This window comes from Gossypium raimondii, chromosome 12 (genome assembly GCF_025698545.1).
Source record: "Gossypium raimondii isolate GPD5lz chromosome 12, ASM2569854v1, whole genome shotgun sequence".
Classification (NCBI taxonomy): domain Eukaryota; kingdom Viridiplantae; phylum Streptophyta; class Magnoliopsida; order Malvales; family Malvaceae; genus Gossypium; species Gossypium raimondii.
This window is the reverse complement of record NC_068576.1, coordinates 43,649,808-43,672,724: the sequence shown is the minus strand read 5'-3', so window position 1 is coordinate 43,672,724 and position 22,917 is coordinate 43,649,808. Positions and strand designations below refer to the sequence as shown.

Below are 22,917 nucleotides of genomic sequence, written 5' to 3'. Positions count from 1 at the left end.
TATTAGGCAAAATTTAATTATGACCTTTCGAGGAAAAATGGCTTTTCTTGAGTTTTACTAACATCTATATTTCATGCATATTTAATTGAAATCCATATTTCATCATCTTAAAAACATCAATTGATATGTCATGCTTGCAATATAAAACCAAAACCTAAATATGAATCCAATGCCAAAAAATAAGTAATACAGTACAGTTCCGAAATAACATAAAATTTAAAATAAGCATAACAATACTTTCATAACATTAAAACTTTTTCAAGCCCTCCATATGTCGCATCCTAACCTGGTGGGTTATCTATAAGGATGGGAACTAAAGGGCAGTGAGCTATGAAGCTCAGTGTGAGTTCAGTCACAAGAAAATCAAAATAAAACAACAAACCAATAAGGCACATGACTTAGCAATCCTGAGATTAAAGACAAACATAAAGCACCTCAGATCAATGGTTTTTCACATAAAACGCTTCACTTCACTATATTGGTATTCACAATTTTATATGCACATGCTTATGAATGCATTGAAGTTTCAAATTAACAGAAAAGTCCTACCCAACTCCGCTACACACCTCACGTATGAATTCCCCAGAACTCGTCTAACATATCACTCCGTATTGTAGACGAGCCACCACTGATTTGCAGATAAACTACGCGCCACTTTGGAAAGTGACCGCCTTCGGACGTACTAGAATCCAGAGTGTGAATATTGCTAAAAGTATATATTGAATTGAGGCGGTGTCCTCAAGTATCTGAGTTAAGTTGTAATATAGTTTTACAACGAAGTAGGTGAGTACTCGAGGATCGTACCCAAGGGAGACAAGTACTAAATTAATATTAACCTAAACGCAAATAGATCTAATTAATAATTTAAATAAATTATAGTATGATGATCATTAAAGTGAAAAATAGTTGTTTTATAAGAAAAGAAATAAACTTGCATAAAATAAAAAGATGGAGAACTAATATGTGATTCAATAAAATCTAAGCATGAGTGATTAGCTCGCTTCATGGTCATAACTAAATCCTATTTTATGTTCTACTCAATCAATTAGCAGCTAACCTAGTATGATCTCTCGATCTTCCACTAAACTAATGAGTTGGCAACAACTACTTATCTTTCGACCTCACATCCGGACCAACTTGAGGTAAGAGGTTCATGGATAGGCAATACCAATTTTGGGTTAATTCTCACCTAGATGACTTCCTAGGTTTTTCGGCCTAGGGTTTAAGTTCTTCCTATCCCAAGCAATGGATCGCTAAGTTATAAAATTTAGAAGAAAATCAGTTTATTTTTTAAATTTCTAAACATCAAAATCATTTAAATAAAGTATTTAAAATTCAAAATCATGTGTGGGAGCAGTTGGTATCTTGGGCTCGCTACAAGGCTAATAAAACTATCTCTACAGTTAAAATGTCAAAATTTGTAGCAAAAGATTGTGAATAAATGGAAACAAACAACCAAGGCTATCCACGGAGGAGCTCAACTTCGTGATCGATGTTATCAGACCTGAAAAGAGAGGTTACAAAAAAGCATAAAGTGATTGTTTGATTTTAAGTTCATAAAAGTACATCTAATTTGACTAATGAAATAAATAGAGGGGGAAATACCTAGAGATGGCCTCATTGACACAACAGGTAAAAGTGTAGGACTTATAGAAAATGTGCACATTGCATCTCCCAAAATAAGTGTTACAAGATAGATACACTCTTGTCTAACCATGGCCATAAAGATCCTAAAAACAAGCAAGAAGATGATGAGATATAATGTTGATAAGATTAATGGCACTCCATTCAATAGATTCTATGTCTTTCCAAAATTAACTTAAGGAAAAATACTACAACAAGCATATAAAGGGTAGGAAACCAAAATGAGAAAAGAAGAAGAAAAACTAGAAGAGACCGATCTCAAATTGAAACAACAATAATAGCCTTTAATTGGGCCGAATGACACGCCAATGTACTCAAAACCTGCAAGAGTCAAACCATATTGGTAATGACTATTAAAGTCACAGTGATGTCAAGAAAGACTCGATATGTGTTTCAATAAGAATAAAGAAACCATACAACTATCTATCAAGTGGGCTACATGAACATCCTTGCAACGGAGTAAGAAAGAGAGATAGGATGTAGAAATCTCCAAAGCTAGGAGGCTAAATTTAATATACAGTTTTCCTTAAGTCATATGCAATAGCAAGGTATCATGTCCGCATAAGAAAAATGTTGATTGTGGATATAAATATAAACTTATAAGAAATTAATGGAGGCTTTAATGCTTGTATTAATGTCGCTTTATTTAAAGTTTTATTCGCCCCAACCTATATTATGATGTGCAAAAGAGTTATTGGCAAATGAACCTAGAGTATACAATGAAACTCAATGGTTATCATTGTAAATAAAAAGGCATGTCTTCATAGTATGATTCTCTTTGACGAAGTATTTAGCAACAAAAAATTGTTTCAAAATTTGTAGCATGTTTCAATATTTTTAAAATTAGGAGGAGTCTAAAACATGTTTACTCTTTCCTTTACCCAAGGTATTGTCCAGCTAAGTTTTCCTAGAAAATGTTTTTAATGTTTTAGCTTATAATCGGTGCTTATGCAATTTTTTCTAATAAAGTTTTAACAGAGCACGTTTCCATTTGATACACATCTAGTGCAGAGTGTTCTTAATAAATTAACAAAGTGTCCCCACCAAAAGAATACGGTGGAACTTGCAACTTATGAAATACCCATTCAATTTATTGCGAGTTTTGATATTCCTATTTATATTATTTTTAGCCTATCATTGTTGAAGCCCTATAGATTGAAGCCATATACAAGCTTATGAGATACAAGTAGAAAGAAGAATTATCATCTCATTTTGTGTCTTAATTTTTCTCCTATCTTTTGTTCTTAATGTTATTTCTTTTAGTTTTAAAACAAGATTGTAACTCTTTTTATATATTTGAAATGTAACATACTTTTCGCTACTAGAAAGAGGGGGAGGGGCAGAGAAGGGTAAAAAGAAAATTAAAATTACAATAATTACAATATTTTTTCTTATTAGATCCATTGCATGATAATTTATTTCAAATTACACAAAAAAATCCCACCATTTCATTCAACTGTTGGAGTGTGTAGATTCTAAGACTATGGAAATGGAGGTGCGTTTGAAAGGCAAGTACAAAGGTTATTAATGCAGCTATAGTTGGGGCACGCGGCGCAAATACCCTGACAGTCTTCGGTTTTGCTGCATCTACACGAAATAACAGGTCCTCTTGCCTCCGCCATCATCTCTGAGTCTGCAACAAAAATTCCCTTGTGTTAAATTAAACAAAAACATAATATACATACCAAAGGAAAGAAAAGAGCTGCATAGGAAGAAACTAACGAGTTGCAAAGATTAAGATGACAGCAAATATAAACAAATTGAATGAAAACTTTGCCATCTCTTTATATCTAATTAACTATGTTGGTGGAAATTTATAGCTTACGGATTTAATATATATAGTATCTTATTTTGTGTTGCATGCAGCAATACTAATTTCTTTGGATTCTTTGAGATTATTATGTTTTATTTTTTCCTTATGAAACTATGTCTAAAAGGAAAGTAAATCAAAAAACATCCTTGAGAAGATTTATGGGGATTTTGTTTACTATTTATCATTATTTTGTTCTATGTGTAGTCATGGAAATTAATGTTAGCAAATCTAGAATGCATGATGCCAATAAGTTGATTATTAGTCCAACCGTTTAGAAACAAATAGGAAATATGTTCCAATTTTCTTTTATTTGTGGTCAGGAGAAGAAAAGATTACATTATATTTTTCTTGCTAGACAAATTTTTTTAATAATTTTCAAATATTAAAATACTAAAAGCATTAAAATTTGGGAGATAGTACTGAGAGAAAGCAGACAAAAAAACCTAACCCCTTCCTACACAACCACTTATATGAGTTTGGAAATAATATTAACTATTGTATCAAAATAAAAAATTAAAAGTTATTTAATGGGATTGAACTGATCCAAGAAATTCAATCTCAATCTCCATAGAAACCTAGAGAATTGAATGCCCCAATATAACTTCATTGAGTTTAACTTTTAAAATATAAACTTGATACGAGATAAAGATTAAACTGCTTTAATTAGCTTTACTAAATTTAATTAGGCTTGTTTATTTGATAAGACTTGAGTTGGATTCTCATACTTGACATCATGCTCAATTTTTGTGTTCCAAATCAAGTTCAAACTCAAATTGGAATTGGAATTAGAATTAGAATTAGAATTAGAATTGAACATATTTGATGCATAGTTTTTATCTTTACTAATTTCGTACAAACACAATATAACTAAATAAAAGGATATTATACACAATTGTAGCGCAATTAACGTATTTTATTGTATTCACGTATATATCATATCAAGTTCTTGTTCATCAATTTAGTTGGTAACAATTTATCTATCCTTTTTGTTTGAAGTAAAACCACTTTTTTTCCCTTAAATATGGCTAATTTATAAGTTCAAATTAAATATTTTAATTCAACTCAAATCAACATGAAATAATATATGTTGAAGATGATTGAAAATATGGTTTTAGTACTTTATGGCATTGAAATTGTAACCTCCCCAAATTGGCCTAGAAGGTAGGCCCGAGTTCGGTAGATTACATCGGCCACCGTGATGGCCTAGTGTATTCGAAGATTTTAAATAGTCACATTAAAACAATTTTTTATCTGTACAAAGACTTTGTCTATTTTTAGAAAACAAATCATGGGTATATAAAATACAATTAAACTAATATTTTTCTTGTAAAAGGTGATAACTATTGGAAACATAGTTACATTCTAGTTATTAGACAAAATTTAATTATGACCTTTCAGCGTAAAAATGGCTTTTCCTGAGTTTTACTAACATCTATATTTCATGCATATTTAATTGAAATCCATATTTCATCATCTTAAAAACAACAATTTATATGTCATGCTTGCAATATAAAACCAAAACCTAAATATGAATCCAATGCCAGAAAATAAATAATACAGTACAGTTCCGAAATAACATAAAATTTAAAATAAGCATAACAATACTTTCATAACATTAAAACTTTTTCGAGCCCTCCATATGTCGTATCCTAACCTGGTGGGTTATCTATAAGGATGGGAACTAAAGGGCAGTGAGCTATGAAGCTCAGTGTGAGTTCAGTCACTAGAAAATCAAAATAAAACAACAAACCAATAAGGCACGTGAATTAGCAATCCTGAGCTTAAAGACAACCATAAAGCACCTCAGATTAACGATTTTTCACATAAAACGCTTCACTTCACGATATTGGTATTCACAATTTTATATGCACATGCTTATGAATGCATTGAAGTTTCAAATTAACAGAAAAGTCCTACCCAACTCCGCTACACACCTCACGTATGAATTCCCCAGAACTCGTCTAACATATCACTCCGTATTGTAGACGAGCCACCACTGATTTGCAGATAAACTACGCGCCACTTTGGAAAGTGACCGCCTTCGGACGTACTAGAATCCAGAGTGTGAATATTGCTAAAAGTATATATTGAATTGAGGCGGTGTCCTCAAGTATACGAGTTAAGTTGTAATATAGTTTTACAACGAAGTAGGTGAGTACTCGAGGATCGTACCCAAGGGAGACAAGTACTAAATTAATATTAACCTAAACGCAAATAGATCTAATTAATAATTTAAATAAATTATAGTATGATGATCATTAAAGTGAAAAATAGTCGTTTTTATAAGAAAAGAAATAAACTTGCATAAAATAAAAAAGATGGAGAACTAATATGTGATTCAATAAAATCTAAGCATGAGTGATTAGCTCGCTTTAGTGGTCATAACTAAATCCTATTTTATGTTCTACTCAATCAATTAGCAGCTAACCTAGTATGATCTCTCGATCTTCCACTAAACTAATGAGTTGGCAACAACTACTTATCTTTCGACCTCACAGTCCGGACCAACTTGAGGTAAGAGGTTCATGGATAGGCAATACCAATTTTGGGTTAATTCTCACCTAGATGACTTCCTAGGTTTGTCGGGCCTAGGGTTTAAGTTCTTCCTATCCCAAGCAGCGGATCGCTAAGTTATAAAATTTAGAAGAAAATTAGTTTATTTTTTAAATTTCTAAACATCAAAATCATTTAAATAAAGTATTTAAAATTCAAAATCATGTGTGGGAGCAGTTGGTATCTTGGGCTCGCTACAAGGCTAATAAAACTATCACTACAGTTAAAATGTCAAAATTTGTAGCAAAAGATTGTGAATAAATGGAAACAAACAACCAAGGCTATCCACGGAGGAGCTCAACTTCGTGATCGATGTTATCAGACCTGAAAAGAGAGGTTACAAAAAAGCATAAAGTGATTGTTTGATTTTAAGTTCATAAAAGTACATCCAATTTGACTAATGAAATAAATAGAGGGGGAAATACCTAGAGATGGCCTCATTGACACAACAGGTAAAAGTGTAGGATTATAGAAAATGTGCACATTGCATCTCCCAAAATAAGTGTTACAAGATAGATACACTCTTGTCTAACCATGGCCATAAAGATCCTAAAAACAAGCAAGAAGATGATGAGATATAATGTTGATAAGATTAATGGCACTCCGTTCAATAGATTCTATGTCCGCATAAGAAGAATTATCATCTCATTTTGTGTCTTAATTTTTCTCCTATCTTTTGTTCTTAATGTTATTTCTTTTAGTTTTAAAACAAGATTGTAACTCTTTTTATATATTTGAAATGTAACATACTTTTCGCTACTAGAAAGAGGGGAGGGGCGAGAAGGGTAAAAGAAAATTAAAATTACAATAATTACAATATTTTTCTTATTAGATCCATTGCATGATAATTTATTTCAAATTACACAAAAAAATCCCACCATTTCATTCAACTGTTGGAGTGTGTAGATTCTAAGACTATGGAAATGGAGGTGCGTTTGAAAGGCAAGTACAAAGGTTATTAATGCAGCTATAGTTGGGGCACGCGGCGCAAATACCCTGACAGTCTTCGGTTTTGCTGCATCTACACGAAATAACAGGTCCTCTTGCCTCCGCCATCATCTCTGAGTCTGCAACAAAAATTCCGTTGTGTTAAATTAAACAAAAACATAATATTCATACCAAAGGAAAGAAAAGAGCTGCATAGGAAGAAACTAACGAGTTGCAAAGATTAAGATGACAGCAAATATAAACAAATTGAATGAAAACTTTGCCATCTCTTTATATCTAATTAACTATGTTGGTGGAAATTTATAGCTTACGGATTTAATATATATAGTATCTTATTTTGTGTTGCATGCAGCAATACTAATTTCTTTGGATTCTTTGAGATTATTATGTTTTTATTTTTTTCCTTATGAAACTATGTCTAAAAAGAAAGTAAATCAGCAAAACATCCTTGAGAAGATTTATGGGGATTTTGTTTACTATTTATCATTATTTTGTTCTATGTGTAGTCATGGAAATTAATGTTAGCAAATCTAGAATGCATGATGCCAATAAGTTGATTATTAGTCCAACCGTTTAGAAACAAATAGGAAATATGTTCCAATTTTCTTTTATTTGTGGTCTAGGAGAAGAAAAGATTACATTATATTTTTCTTGCTAGGCAAATTTTTTTTTAATAATTTTCAAATATTAAAATACTAAAAGCATTAAAATTTGGGAGATAGTACTGAGAGAAAGCAGACAAAAAAACCTAACCCCTTCCTACACAACCACTTATATGAGTTTGGAAATAATATTAACAATTGTATCAAAATAAAAAATTAAAAGTTATTTAATGGGGTTGAACTGATCCAAGAAATTCAATCTCAATCTCCATAGAAACCTAGAGAATTGAATGCCCCAATATAACTTCATTGAGTTTAGCTTTTAAAATATAAACTTGATACGAGATAAAGATTAAACTGCTTTAATTAGCTTTACTAAATTTAATTAGGCTTGTTTATTTGATAAGACTTGAGTTGGATTCTCATACTTGACATCATGCTCAATTTTTGTGTTCCAAATCAAGTTCAAACTCAAATTGGAATTGGAATTAGAATTAGAATTAGAATTAGAATTAGAATTAGAATTGAACATATTTGATGCATAGTTTTTATCTTTACTAATTTTGTACAAACACAATATAACTAAATAAAAGGATATTATACACAATTGTAGCGCAATTAACATATTTTTATTGTATTCACGTATATATCATATCAAGTTCTTGTTCATCAATTTAGTTGGTAACAATTTATCTATTCTTTTTGTTTGAAGGAAAACCACTTTTTTTCCTTTAAATATGGCTAATTTATAAGTTCAAATTAAATATTTTAATTCAACTCAAATCAACATGAAATAATATATGCTGAAGATGATTGAAAATATGGTTTTAGTACTTTATGGCATTGAAATTGTAACCTCCCCAAATTGGCCTAGAAGGTAGGCCCGAGTTCGGGAGATTACATCTGCCACCGTGATGGCCTAGTGCAATCGAAGATTTTAAATAGTCACATTAAAATAATTTTTTATCTGTACAAAGACTTTGTCTATTTTTAGAAAACAAATCATGGGTATATAAAATACAATTAAACTAATATTTTTCTTGTAAAAGGTGATAACTATTGCAAACATAGTTACATTCTAGTTATTAGACAAAATTTAATTATGACCTTTCAGCGGAAAAATGGCTTTTCCTGATTTTTACTAACATCTATATTTCATGCATATTTAATTGAAATCCATATTTCATCATCTTAAAAACAACAATTCATATGTCATGCTTGCAATATAAAACCAAAACCTAAATATGAATCCAATACCAGAAAATAAATAATACAGTACAGTTCCGAAATAACATAAAATTTAAAACGCGCATAACAATTCTTTCATAACATTAAAACTTTTTCGAGCCCTCCATATGTCACATCCTAACCTGGTGGGTTATCTATAAGGATGGGAACTAAAGGGCTGTGAGCTATGAAGCTCAGTGTGAGTTCAGTCACAAGAAAATCAAAATAAAACAACAAACCAATAAGGCACATGAATTAGCAATCCTGAGATTAAAGACAACCATAAAGCACCTCAGATTAACGGTTTTTCGCATAAAACGTTTCACTTCACTATATTGGTATTCGCAATTTTATATGCACATGCTTATGAATGCATTGATGTTTCAAATTAAAAGAAAGGTCCTACCCAACTCCGCTACACACCTCACGTATGAATTCCCCAGAACTCGTCTAACATATCACTCCAGATTGTAGACGAGCCACCACTGATTTGCAGATAAACTACGCGCCACTTTGGAAAGTGACCGCCTTCGGACGTACTAGAATCCAGAGTGTGAATATTGCTAAAAGTATATATTGAATTGAAGCGGTGTCCTCAAGTATACGAGTCAGGTTGTAATATAGTTTTATAACGAAGTAGGTGAGTACTCGAGGATCGTACCCAAGGGAGACAAGTACTAAATTAATATTAACCTAAACGAAAATAGATCTAATTAATAATTTAAATAAATTATAGTACGATGATCATAAAGTGAAAAATAGTTGTTTTTATAAGAAAAGAAATAAACTTGCATAAAATAAAAAAGATGGAGAACTAATATGTGATTCAATAAAATCTAAGCATGAGTGATTAGCTCGCTTCAGTGGTCATAACTAAATCCTATTTTTGGTTCTACTCAATCAATTAGCCACTAACCTAGTAGGATCTCTCGATCTTCCACAAAACTAATGAGTTGGCAACAACTACTTATCTTTCGACCTCACAGTCAAGACCAACTTAAGGTAAGAGGTTCATGGATAGGCAATACCAATTTTGGGTTAATTCTCACCTAGATGACTTCCAAGGTTTGTCAGGCCTAGGGTTTAAGTTCTTCCTATCCCAAGCAGCGGATCGCTGAGTAATAAAATTTAGAAGAAAATTAGTTTATTTTTTTAAATTTCTGAACATCAAAATCATTTAAATAAAGTATTTAAAATTCAAAATCATGTGTGGGAGCAGTTGGTATCTTGGGCTCGCTACAAGGCTAATAAAACTATCACTACAATTAAAATGTCAAAATTTGTTGCAAAAGATTGTGAATAAATGGAAACAAACAGCCAAGGCTATCCACGGAGGAGCTCAACTTCATGATCGATGTTATCAGACCTGAAAAGAGAGGTTACAAAAAATCAAAAAGTGATTGTTTGATTTTAAGTTCATAAAAGTACATCCAATTTGACTAATGAAATAAATAGAGGGGGAAATACCTAACGATGGCCTCATTGACACAACAGATAAAAGTGTAGGACTTATAGAAAATGTGCACATTGCATCTCCCAAAATAAGTGTTACAAGACAGATACACTCTTGTCTAACCATGGCCATAAAGATCCTAAAAACAAGCAAGAAGATGATGAGATATAATGTTGATAAGATTAATGGCACTCCATTCAATAGATTCTATGTATTTCCAAAATTAACTTAAGGAAAAATACTACAACAAGCATATAAAGGGTAGGAAACCAAAATGAGAAAAGAAGAAGAAAAACTAGAAGAGACCGATCTCAAATTGAAACAACAATAATAGCCTTTAATTGGGCCGAATGACACGCCAATGTACTCAAAACCTGCTAGAGTCAAACCATATTGGTAATGACTATTAAAGTCACAGTGATGTCAAGAAAGACTCGATATGTGTTTCAATAAGAATAAAGAAACCATACAACTATCTATCAGGTGGTCTACATGAACATCCTTGCAACGGAGTAAGAAAGAGAGGTAGGATGTAGAAATCTCCAAAGCCAGGAGGCTAAATTTAATATACAGTTTTCCTTAAGTCATATGCAATAGCAAGGTATCATGTCCGCATAAGAAAAATGTTGATTGTGCATATAAAAATAAACTTATAAGAAATTAATGGAGGCTTTAATGCATGTATTAATGTCGCTTTATTTAAAGTTTTATTCGCCTCCACCTATATTATGATGTGCAAAAGAGTTATTGACAAATGAACCTAGAGTATACAATGAAACTCAATGGTTATCATTGTAATTAAAAAGGCATGTCTTTATAGTATGATTCTCTTTGACGAAGTATTTAGCAACAAAAAATTGTTTCAAAATTTGTACCATGTTTCAATATTTTTAAAATTAGGGGGAGTCTAAAACATGTTTACTCTTTCCTTTACCCAAGGTATTGTCCAGCTAAGTTTTCCTAGAAAATGTTTTTAATGTTTTAGCTTATAATAGTTGCTTATGCAATTTTTTCTAATAAAGTTTTAACTGAGCACGTTTCCATTTGATACACATCTAGTGCAGAGTGTTCTTAATAAATTAACAAAGTGTCCCCACCAAAAGAATACGGTGGAACTTGCAACTTATGAAATACCCATTCAATTTATTGCGAGTTTTGATATTCCTATTTATATTATTTTAGCCTATCATTGTTGAAGCCCTATAGATTGAAGCCATATACAAGCTTATGAGATACAAGTAGAAAGAAGAATTATCATCTCATTTTGTGTCTTAATTTTCTCCTATCTTTTGTTCTTAATGTTATTTCTTTTAGTTTTAAAACAAGATTGTAACTCTTTTTATATATTTGAAATGTAACATACTTTTCGCTACTAGAAAAGGGGAGGGCAGAGAAGGGTAAAAGAAAATTAAAATTACAATAATTACAATATTTTTCTTATTAGATCCATTGCATGATAATTTATTTCAAATTACACAAAAAAATCCCACCATTTCATTCAACTGTTGGAGTGTGTAGATTCTAAGACTATGGAAATAGAGGTGCGTTTGAAAGGCAAGTACAAAGGTTATTATTGCAGCTATAGTTGGGGCACACGGCGCAAATACCCTGACAGTCTTCGGTTTTGCTGCATCTACACGAAATAACAGGTCCTCTTGCCTCCGCCATCATCTCTGAGTCTGCAACAAAAATTCCCTTGTGTTAAATTAAACAAAAACATAATATTCATACCAAAGGAAAGAAAAGAGCTGCATAGGAAGTAACTAACGAGTTGCAAAGATTAAGATGACAGCAAATATAAACAAATTGAATGAAAACCTTGCCATCTCTTTATATCTAATTAACTATGTTGGTGGAAATTTATAGCTTATGGATTTAATATATATAGTATCTTATTTTGTGTTGCATGGAGGAATACTAATTTCTTTGGATTCTTTGAGATTATTACATTTTATTTTTCCTTATGAAACTATGTCTAAAAGGAAAGTAAATCAGCAAAACTTCCTACACAACCACTTATATGGGTTTGGAAATAATATTAACTATTGTATCAAAATAAAAATTTAAAGTTATTTAATGGGGTTGGATTGAGCCAAGAAATTCAATCTCAATCTCCATAGAAACCTAGAGAATTGAATGCTCCAATATAACTTCATTGAGTTTCACTTTTAAAATATAAACTTGATACAAGATAAAGATTAAAGTTCTTTAATTAGCTTTACTAAATTTAATTAGAATTGTTTATTTGATAAGACTTGAGTTGGATTTTCATACTTGACATCATGCTCAATTTTGTGTTCCAAATCAAGTTCAAAACCAAATTGGAATTGGAAGTAGAATTAGAAATAGAATTGAACATATTTGATGCATAGTATTTTATCTTTACTAATTTTGTGCAAACACAATATAACTAAATAAAAGGATATTATACTCAACTGTAGCGCAATTAATGTATTTTTATTGTATTCACGTATATATCATATCAAGTTCTTATTCATCAATTTAGTTGGTAACAAGTTATCTCTTCTTTTTGTTTGAAGTAAAATCACTTTTTTTTCTTTAAATATGGCAAATAAGTTCAAAGTAAATATTTTAATTCAACTCAAATCAACATGAAATAATCTATGCTGAAGATGATTGAAAATATGGTTTTAGTGCTTTATGGCATTGAAATTGTGACCTCCCCAAATTGGCCTACACGGCAGGCCCGAGTTCTGCAGATTACATCGGCCACCGTGATGGCCTAGTGCAATCGAAGATTTTAAATAGTCACATTAAAACATTTTTTATCTTTACAAAGACTCATCTATTTTAGAAAACAAATCATGGGTATATAAAATACAATTAAACTAATATTTTTCTTGTAAAGGTGATAACTATTGGAAACATAGTTACATTCTAGTTATTAGACAAAATTTAATTATGACCTTTCAAATGAAAAATGGCTTTTCCGAGTTTTACTAACATCTATATTTCATGCATATTTAATTGAAATCCTTATTTCATCATCTTAAAAACAACAATTTATATGTCATGCTTGCAATATAAAACCAAAACCTAAAGATGAATCTAATGCCAGAAAATAAATAATACAGTACAGTTCTGAAATAACATAAATTTTAAAATAAGCATAACAATACTTTCATAACATTAAAACTTTTTCGAGCCCTCCATATGTCGCATCCTAACCTGGTGGGTTATCTATAAGGATGGGAACTAAAGGGCAGTGAGCTATGAAGCTCAAAGTGAGTTCAGTCACAAGAAATCCAAAATAAAACAACAAACCAAAAAGGCACATTAATTAGCAATCCTGAGATTAAAAACAACAATAAAGCACCTCAGATTAACGATTTTTCACATAAAATGCTTCACTTCACTATATTGGTATTCACAATTTTATTTGCACATGCTTATGAATGCATTGATGTTTCAAATTTACAGAAAAGTCCTACCCAACTCCGCTACACACCTCACGTATGAATTCCCCAGAACTCGTCTAACATATCACTCCGGATTGTAGACGAGCCACCACTGATTTGCAGATAAACTACGCGCCACTTTGGAAAGTGACCGCCTTCGGACGTACTAGAATCCAGAGTGTGAATATTGCTAAAAGTATATATGGAATTGAGGAGGTGTCCTCAAGTATACGAGTCAGGTTGTAATATAGTTTTACAACGAAGTAGGTGAGTACTCGAGGATCGTACCCAAGGGAGACAAGTACTAAATTAATATTAACCTAAACTTAAATAAATCTAATTAGTAATTTAAATAAATTATAGTATGATGATCATATAGTGAAAAACAATTGTTTTTATAAGAAAGGAAATAAACTTGCATAAAATAAAAAAAGCTTGAGAACTAATATGTGATTCAATAAAATCTAAGCATGAGTGATTAGCTCGCTTCAGTAGTCATAACTAAATCCTATTTTAGGTTCTACTCAATCAATTAGCCGCTAACTTAGTAGGATCTCTCGATCTTCTACTAAACTAATAAGTTGGCAACAACTACTTATCTATCGACCTCACAATCCAGACCAACATGAGGTAAGAGGTTCATGGACAGGCAATACCAATTTTGGGTTAATTCCCAGCTAGATGACTTCCTAGGTTTGTCAGGCCTAGGGTTTAAGTTCTTCCTATCCCAAGCAGCTGATCGCTAAGTAATAAAATTTAGAAGAAGATTTGTTTATTTTCTAAATTTCAAAACATCAAAATCATTTAAATAAAGTATTTAAAATTCAAAATCCTGGGTGGGAGCAGTTGGTATCTTGGGCTTGCTACAAGGCTAATAAAACTATCACTACAGTTAAAATGTCAAAATTTGTTGCAAGAGATTGTGAATAAATGGAAACAAACAACCAAGGCTATTCGTGGAGGAGCCTCAACTTCATGAACGATGCTATCAAACCTGAAAAGAGAGGTTACAAAAAAAGCTAAAAGTGATTGTTCGATTTTAAGTTCATAAAAGTACATCCAAGTTGACTAAAAAAATAAATAGAGGGGGCAATACCTAAAGATGGCCTCATTAACACAATAGGTAACAGTGTAGGACTTATAGAAAATGTGCACATTGCATCTCCCAAAATAAGAGTTACAAGATAGATACACTCTTGTCTAACCATGGCCCATAAAGATCCTAAAAACAAGCAAGAAGATGATGAGATATAATGTTGATAAGATTAATGGCACTGCATTCAATAGGTTCTATGCATTTCCCAAATTAACTTAAGGAAAAATACTACAACAAGCATATAAAGGGTAGGAAACCAGAACGAGAAAAGAACAAGAAAAACTAGAAGAGAGCGATCTCAAATTGAAACAACAATAATAACCTTTAATTGGGCCGAATGACACGCCAATGTCCTCAAAACCTGCAAGAGTCAAACCATATTTGTAATGACTATTAAAGTCACAGTGATGGCAAGAAAGACTCGTTATGTGTTTCAATAAGGATAAAGAAACCATACAACTATCTATCAGGCGGTCTACATGAACATCCTTGCAACGAAGTAAGAAAGAGAGATAGGATGTAGAAATCTCCAAAGCCAGGAGGCTAAATTTAATATACAATTTTCTTTAAGTGATATGCAATAGCGAGGTATCATGTCCGCATAAGAAAAATGTTGATTGTGGAGATAAAAATAAACTTATAAGAAATTAATGGAGGCTTTAATTCATGTATTAATGTCGCTTTATTTAAAGTTTTATTCGCCCCATCTATATTATGATGTGCAGAAGAGTTATTGGCTGATAACACTCTAGAATAACGTATTTTTATGTACTAATTATGTATTTATTCTGAGTATGATCGTGCTAATTTGAGCTATTTATGATCTTTTATCTCATAGGGACTAAATTTTAGGCAAAAGCAAATTTAAGGGCCAAAAGTGTGAATTTATAGATAAAATGGGACAATGTGCGACACAAGGAAAAGTTGGTGCCAAAAGTGCAAGCAGGGAGAACACAAGGGTTGCAAGCATGGAGGACACAAGGGTTGAAATGCAAAAAGAAGAGATTTTATTCTATTAAACTCTATTTTAATTATATTAGGATAATTAATATTGAGATAATTATTAAGGATTATTTTTTGGATTTTATTTTGTCGTTATTTATCATCAATTAAATGTATTTATCTTTTAGGAATTTAAGTAGGATTAGACTATCTCCCCTAGCACTATAAATAGGGGGTGAAGTGACTCAGAAGGGGATCCCATATATTTTTCTGAAAACACTTTCTCCCAAAAAATTTAGGCTTTTTCTCATATTTCTTTTTAATAAAATCTTTATTTTTATTTATTTATTTTCTTTCTACCACAACTATGAGCCACTAAACCCATCTAGCCGAAGGTTGTCAAAAATCCCCAAAAAGGTCTATGAGGCTTAGAATTCGTAGCCTCCTCGCTGAGTATTCATCGTTTCTCCGCACTACAGGGATGACGCTTTCATCCATGTCCCTAAAGAAGTAAGCTTTTCAACGTATGCAAAGGCGGCCGCTTTGTATGTTTTGGGAAGGTTGCACAGTCGGTTCGTTAGCTTACTGCGTCAGAGGTTGGCGAGCCCAAGAGACAAAATGGCGTGGGATTCGCCATTGAGAAGCGTTGATCTAGCATAAGACAATCCCACAGAAGCGATTCTTGGCTAGAGTCAGGTTCCACCACATCGTAAGTCTAAGTCAATGGAGTTGGTGGTCGTAGGTGTCCTCTTCCACTATAACTGGCTTACTCGGTTTGGGAAGGATCATCTAAAAGCCAAGGATTGAACCCAAGGCGGAACAAGACAACTGGAGGCTGGAATCTCCCATAAGAATTTCCTTTCTCTCAATTCTATTTTTAATTTCTCTAATTTTCGATTCAATATTCTTAAATTTGTTTTATTTTATTTTTCGTTTTCAAATCCAAACATTTAATTACATTATTTTTTATTTTATTTTTTCAGCACGCAAGTTTTCTTCGGCAAGATTTTGCCTAGGATTTCACGGAACAAGATATTTTACAAGTCCAGTCCCTGAGGATTTGACCCTACTTCCCTTTTACTATTCTTTTTCATTATTTATTAGGGATGGGATATTTTTGGTGCTTTCAACGACCGCATCAAATTTTGGCGCCGTTGCCGGGGACTGGCAACTTATTAATCTTGTTTTTTGTTTCTTATGACCAAATCTGCTCTAGGTACTCTTGCGTTCGATTTAGAAATTGAGAAGACTGCTAGAGCCAATCGCAAGGAGACAAAGTTATGGAAAAAGCAGTCAGCGGTGGTTGGAACTCAAAGTAACCCATCGCCAAAAATAGAAGTCGACGACGAAGCTGAGTCTAGGGTTAACGAAAACCCTACTCGAACACTTGAAAGCGAAAAAGTAGAAGTCGACTCACTAGAAGAAGTGCTTAACGCTAGGGTTAACGAAAACCCAAATCTAGAACACCAACCAATGGCTCAAATGATTCGGCAACTGGCCGAAGCTCCAAAAGAACAACCGCCATTGTGCATCACGTTTCCTACTTTGGATACTGATTTTGAGTTGAAGTCAAGTTTAATCCAATTACTGCCAACTTATCGTGGGTTGTAAAATGAAAATCCCTACAAGAATCTGAAAGAATTTCATATGGTTTGTCTTAGCATGAAACCTCAGGGGGTAACTGAGGATCAGATTAAATTGCGTGCTTTCCCTTTCTCCCTAGCAGATTCTGCTAAGGAATGGTTATTTTATTTACCCCCTGGATCTATTACAACTTGGGCTGATCTATCTTGTTTGTTTCTGAACAGGTTTTTCCAGCGTCGCGAGCAGCTGAGCTAAGAAGAGAGATCGTTGGAATAAGACAAAAATAAGCTGAGTCCCTTTACGATTATTGGGAGCGGTTTAAGAAGTTGTGTGCAAGCTGCCCACAACATGGTATAACGGAGCAATTGTAACAGCCCGACTCTGGGCCTAGTCGGAACAGTGGTTTCGGGACCACAAATCCGACGAGGGAAAATATGGTTATTATTATATTTTTGTGGTCTACAATTTCACGAAAAATTTTCGTAAAAATTTCGTTCGAAAATTTCGACGTTTGGGCACTCAATTTAGTCAAAAGGACTAAATTGTAAAAAGTACAAAAGTTGAGTTCTACATCTTAGAGGTATCTAATTGTTATGAAATTTTAAATTGGAGGTCTTTATGTGGTAATTAGACCATTAGTTAGTTGATGGACAAAAATGGGCATAGAATTAGTGAAATAGATTTTTTTAAGTAAGGGCATTTTATTCATTTGGTAATTAAATAGAATTAAATGGGAAAAAGATGGCAAAATATGCTCATCTTCTTCATGGTGAACGAAATCAGCAAGAGGGAAGCCATAGTTAGGGTTTTCAAGCTTCCAAGCTCCATAGTAAGTGATCCCAAGCCCCGTTTTTAATGTTATTTACGTTTTTGGAGTCCCGGTAGCTTAATTTAGCTTATTCTAGTAATAATTTAGCCTAGGGTTTATATTTGGAAAAATATCCATAGGTGAAAAGTGTTTATTTTCCTATTTTATGGTGGAATATGAAGCTAGAAATTATGTTAAACAACTTTTGCTAAGCGATTTTAAACGAAAACGGGTAAATTGACATAATCGGTAAAAATAGTTAATGTTCAAAAGTATGTGTTAGAGTGAGAATTGTATGTTTCCATAGAAGGGAAAAGTGTTCAGAATGTTGTAAAACATAAGAATAAGAGATGAAATTTAATTTCCGAGCTTAGGGACAAAAATGTAATTATGCAAAAGTTTGGGGGCAAAATTGTAATTGTTCAAAAAGTTGGGTGTTGGATTATTTTAATAAATGTGAACATTAAATGAGTTAAATTTGCTATTATAGATCAAGAAAGACGAGAAGACTACCCCAAACGGGGAAAAGAGAAAGTAGTGGAGTAAATTGCAAAATTACGATATTTTGCACCGAGGTAAGTAAACATGTGAAATAATGCATTATTTTGATATTATTTGATATGTGTTGAGATTTATTTGAACATAGAATAAATATTTGGCAAGGATACTAAAAAAATGTGGCTAAGTGGGGAAAGGTGGTAAAGTGTTGAAAAACACGGTTTCTGGTTGAACACTCGGAATAAGCCGAATTATATTGAATAACAAGGGGGTTGCTAAGTGCTGATTCCCCCTAGGGGTTGCTAAGTACTGATTCCCCTATTCATTGGTGGTTGCTAAGTGCTGATTCCACCGTATTTTAAATTTGAAAGGGGTTGCTAAGTGCTGATTCCCCGACTCATTGGTGGTTGCTAAGTGTTGATCCCACCGTATTTTAAATGTAAAAGGGGTTGCTAAGTGCTGATTCCCCCAAGGGGTTGCTAAGTGCTGATTCCCCGACTCTTTGGTGGTCGCTAAGTGCTGATTCCACCATGTCCTTGAATGTGAAAGGGGTTACTAAGTGCTGATTCCCCGAATCACTGGTGGTTGCTAAGTGCTGAATCCACCGATAACGGTTAACATTCCGGGTGTTCAACGAGTAAATTGGGAAGGTGAATATTTATATATATGGTGTAAAAGTTTATGGGAGGAATATTGGGTTTGATACTTAATCAACCCATGTATAAGATAGGAGGAAATATCAAAAGTACAAAAGAAACAATTTAAATACAAAACTGTTTTGAACAACAGCAATTTGGAAACTTTGAAAAATCACCATAAATGGTGGAAAATTAATTAGAGGCTGAATAATATATGAAATTGAAGCTGAATGTGTATATTTTTATATGAACAAAACAGAAAAATCAAAAGAGTTGTATATTTGGGGATATTTGAAATTATTTGAGACATGGTTGGATTGATTCCAAAATCCCCTGTTCCAACTTTAGAAAATCACAAAAAATTGTACAAAAATAATTATGGTTTTAAATTTATATTCATGGATTCCTTAATAAGTCTATTTTTAATAGAAACAAACGAGAACATTTTTTGAATTTTTTACAGGGAGTTAAGTGAATTTTAGTAAGGAGAGGTCAGGACTGTCGGGCAGTGAAACAGGGGAAAATTTAAAGAATAAACTGTACTAATTGGCTAAACTAAAAATTCTGAAAATTTTATGGTGGAATTTATATGAATCTAGTTTTGGGGAAATTTTACGGAATATAATTTGGAGCCCTGTAGCTCCAGATAAAAATAAATTAGTGACTATGACGCAGAAAAACAGCTTGCTGGAAATTGAACAAATTATGAAAATTATTTGTGATTAAAATTATACTATGGTGTAATCATGTGAGAAATTTATTTATCTGTCATATGTTTACTTACTAAGCTATATGCTTACTCGTTTTTATTTTCCCTTGATTATAGTGACATCAGCCAGCTTGGAATTTGGACGAAGTCAGGAAATGATCCACACTATCATCAACTTTTTGGGTATTTTGTAATTAATATTTTGAAATATGGCATGTATAGATGACTTTATGTGATGTGGTATAAATATATATATATAGTGTTGTTCGGTTTAATATGTTGGTGATTATTAATGGAAAAATTATGTCTGAACATATAACTGTAATTGGTTGGAAATATTGAAGTTGTTTGAAATTGTCTTTGAAAATTTGCAGGGGGTTTTATGTAAAAATAAGCAGAAATGCTGCCGAAATTTTTATAAAAAAAATGTATAAGTGTTGAGTTCTAGTAATACCTCATACTCTGTTCCTGCAAGGAACACAGGAAAGGGGTGTTACAGCAATCTCTCCTCCAATACTTTTACGAAGGTTTGAAGCCCATGGAGATGAATATGTGAGAGGCTGCTAGTGGAGGAGTATTGGTCAACATGACTCCCCAACAAGCAAGAGACTTGATCTCCACGATGGCTGCAAATTCTCAGCAGTTCTAAGCCAATACTGAACCCCCTAGAAGGGTTCACCAGCTAAGTAATTCAACCTTAGAGGATAAATTTGATAGACTTACTAATATGATGAACTCTCTTATTGCAGAAAAAGCGAAGATAGCTCGGTTATGCGGAATATGTGCTACACCTAATCATGCAACTGATGCATGTCCCAGTTTGTATGATGATACCACGGCCCATCTGGATGCTGTAGGAAATTTCCCTGGGCCACTACAAAGGCAGTACGACCCCTACGCTAATACCTACAACCTAGGGTGGAGGGACCATCCTAACTTAAGCCATGGGGCCAATCCACGAAATAACCAGCTATACCAAAATCGGTTTTTACAACAGTCGCAAGGTTCAGGTAGTTTTCTAGAAACCATGGTCAATAAGTTAGCAGCTAATGTTCTTGATTTTCAACAGCAAAATCTTAATTTCCAAAAACAGATAAAGGATTTCCAACAAAAAACCGAGGCGTCCATTAGAGAGTTGACCACATCGATCGAGAAATTGACCTTTCAAGGGAAGCTGCCATCACAAACAGAATCAAACCCTAGACAAAATGCAAATGCAGTGACGTTGCGAAGCGGAAAGGTACTGGAATCGATTCCTGACAAGAATCTTGCCCAAGAAATCGCTCAGGAAAAACCTGAAAAAGACGAACAGGTCTGACCGAAGCCTCCATTGCCTAAAATTCAACCTCCATTTCCAAAACGATTCAACCAGTGTCGAAGAGGTAAAGAGGACAAGGAACTCCTCAAAACATTTAGGAATGTCGAGATCAACATTCCGCTGTTGGACGCCATCAAGAAAATACCGTGGTATGCTAAATTTCTTAAAGAACTTTGCACCAACAAGCAAAAATTAACAGGTAATGAAAGGGTGAATGTTGGTGAGAGTGTATCCGCAGTGTTACAGCGAAAAATGTCGGCAAAATGCAAGGATAAAGGCATGTTTACAATACCATGCAAAATAGGCCATCTGGGAATTAAGAAGGCTATGTGTGATCTAGGGGCTTCTATAAATGTAATGCCATATTCTATTTATGAATCACTTAACGCGGGTTTTTTGACAAAAACAGGTGTTATCATTCAATTGGCGGACAGGTCTGTTGTGCATCCAGAAGGAGTCCTCGAGGATGTTCTGGTAAAAGTTAAAGAGCTTATTTTCCCTGTAAATTTTTATGTGATCAAAATGGAGGAGGATAGCACTCTTGGGTCTTCAGATCTCCTGCTGGGTCAACCGTTCCTTAGTACAGCTAGTACTAAAATTGATGTTCGAAGTGGAACTCTCACGATGAAGTTTGATGGGGAGATCGTAAAGTTTAATGTCTACGACGCCATTAGCCATCCAAGCGAAATCTTGAGCGTAAATCGTATTGACATAATTGACTCTTTGGTGAAAGAGAATTTTGAGTCTATTTATGGAGATAATTCTGAACTTGATGAATTTGAATTTGTTAATGAATTATTATCTCCAAATACTAAATTGTTACCTTCTGTTATACAGGCACCAGAGTTGGAGTTAGAACCTGCAGAACAGGCAAGGAAATTAGTCATCCAAGAGTTAGAAGAAATTTGCAATGATGCCTACGAGAATGCTCATATTTATAAATACAAGACAAAGTTGTTTCACGATAAGAGAATAGCTTAGAAGCATTTTTTGGTAGGACAAAAAGTTTTACTTTGTAACTCCGTGTTAAAGTCATTCCCAGGTAAGCTTCGATCATGATGGCAGGGACCTTTTATTGTTACTGAAGTGTTCACACATGGAGCGATTGAAATAGAGAGTGAAAAATCTGGAAAGCGGTTCGTAGTCAATGGCCAGTAGTTGAAGCCATTTTATGAGAATTTTCAAGCCCACACGGTTAAGAAAATCCATTTGGAACCACCATAGAACCAATAACGGCATCGAGCTAACGACGTTAACAAGCGCTTCTTGGGAGGCAACCCAATTTTTATTTTTATTTTTATTTTTATTTTTACTTTATTTATTACTTTATTTTATTTTATTTTACTTATTTGGATATTAATAAATTTTTCTTCTTTTTCTTAGACAAAACAGAGCTAAAATGCGAAGAAAACCATTGAGCAACGCTTAGAGCGCATTGAGGCCCGACTTGAAACCTTTGGCCAGCAACTGACCAAGCTCATTGCCATCATTTGCGATCGACAGTAACAACATGGGGAGTGTTTCTAAACTTTTCTACCTATCTATTTCTTTTCGTCCACATTGAGGACAATGTGCTTTCAGTAGGGGGAGGTACTCTTCGTTATTACTATCATTTTCTGCTGTGATTTTGGTTATTATTGCTGGTGTTGCTGCGTGAGACTTTAT

At 33.2% G+C, this 22,917-nt stretch overlaps 1 long non-coding RNA gene across 2 annotated transcripts; it reads right to left on the bottom strand.

Moving 5' to 3' along the window:
• Positions 1–3,011: 3,011 nt before the first annotated feature.
• On the bottom strand, positions 3,012–7,263 carry LOC105764324 (uncharacterized). 2 transcript variants are annotated; one of them, XR_008191851.1, is made up of 2 exons: positions 7,167–7,263; positions 3,012–3,277 (listed from the first exon to the last, which is right to left on the bottom strand). It is a non-coding gene; the product is annotated as an uncharacterized LOC105764324 (long non-coding RNA). The 2 variants fall into 2 exon arrangements; XR_008191850.1 differs by lacking the exon at positions 7,167–7,263 and adding an exon at positions 3,367–3,463.
• Positions 7,264–22,917: the final 15,654 nt, after the last annotated feature.